The 1,185-nt window shown below is 32.7% G+C and overlaps 1 protein-coding gene across 1 annotated transcript in view; it reads left to right on the top strand.

The window, feature by feature from the left end:
* LOC106532085 (polycomb protein SCMH1) overlaps nucleotides 1–1,185 on the top strand; it is a gene marked incomplete at its 5' end in the record, with an annotated part of 41,137 nt that overhangs the window by 34,999 nt on the left and 4,953 nt on the right.

Raw genomic sequence — 1,185 nt, 5'->3', positions numbered from 1 at the left:
CCTCACAGGAAGTAACTGTTAAATCTTAGCAGTGATCAACTGGCAGCCTGCGGGCCAAAACTGGCCCACTGGGGGCGCCTCTTTTTGTTCGGGTGGGGGTAATTTATAGCATTATTATTCTGTTCTCATAATAAAACACAACCTGTGCGTGAGAACAATAAAATGCATGAAAATAAATAAAACTGATGGTTAAATGAAACTTCTGTAAAATAATAACACATTTCAGCCGAGCGTTCAAAAACACATTGGTTTATTTTATTAATATTATTTTTTTAACCGGGTTAATAATAAATATCCAGTGGTGGGAACAGTTCAGCTAATCCGCTAACAGTGGAACTAGCTTCTTAATTAGCGGATTAGATTTTTTTATTTTACCAACTTTGGAAACATTATACTGTGTTAAAACTAATATTTTTATGCTGTTTATCTAAAATTAAATAAAAATATTTCTTCAAGCAGTGTTAGACGTGCCAGACAACAATGTGTGTTAGCATGTAGCACCTATAGCAGCTAAACTTCAAACTAAAAGCATCTAAAAAAATAAAATAACATTAAACAACAATTCAATAAGAAATACAAAAACTGACTACATAAAAAATAGGGTAGAGAAAGTGTTTGATATTTGTTGTTTAACTAATTTCAAACAGTATTTATAAAAATACAAACGTTATCAAAAAAATCCTTTTTTCTGAAAGTATCACAAGTTAGACAGATCTATAACTCTGGTTTGGATTGGCTGATTTTCTGCAGGTGGTCCCGCCCACCTTCAAATTTAACCAATAGAAAACTAACAACAGATTTGTTTCAGTCGTCTTAGTGGTTAGCGTTAGCTTCTGCTAACTTTATATCTCTTTAGCTGTTAGTGAAGTTTAGCTTAGCGTTAGTGAAGCTAACGTGTTGGTTAGCCTTACGCACCGCTGTGACGATCTGATCAGTCTGTCAGTTACAGATTATCCAGATTAGAGCAGAGTTTATGGCAGATTAATGCAAAAAAATCCTTCACCAGAAAGAAAAAAATCACCACATGTTGAAGCACTGTTTAAAAATGTTTTGTTTACATTTTTCTGATGTAAACAACAACATAAATCCTCTGCAGTCAAACATTTATTTTGTATAATAATTTTATTATTAATTTATTTAACCACAGTTGATTTAATCGAGGCTCTGGATGGATTCATTATAAAC

Source organism: Austrofundulus limnaeus, unplaced genomic scaffold (assembly GCF_001266775.1).
Source record: "Austrofundulus limnaeus strain Quisiro unplaced genomic scaffold, Austrofundulus_limnaeus-1.0 Scaffold716, whole genome shotgun sequence".
In the NCBI taxonomy this organism is placed as follows: domain Eukaryota; kingdom Metazoa; phylum Chordata; class Actinopteri; order Cyprinodontiformes; family Rivulidae; genus Austrofundulus; species Austrofundulus limnaeus.
The sequence above is the reverse complement of the archived record's forward strand: the minus strand, read 5'-3'. Positions and strand labels throughout refer to the sequence as shown.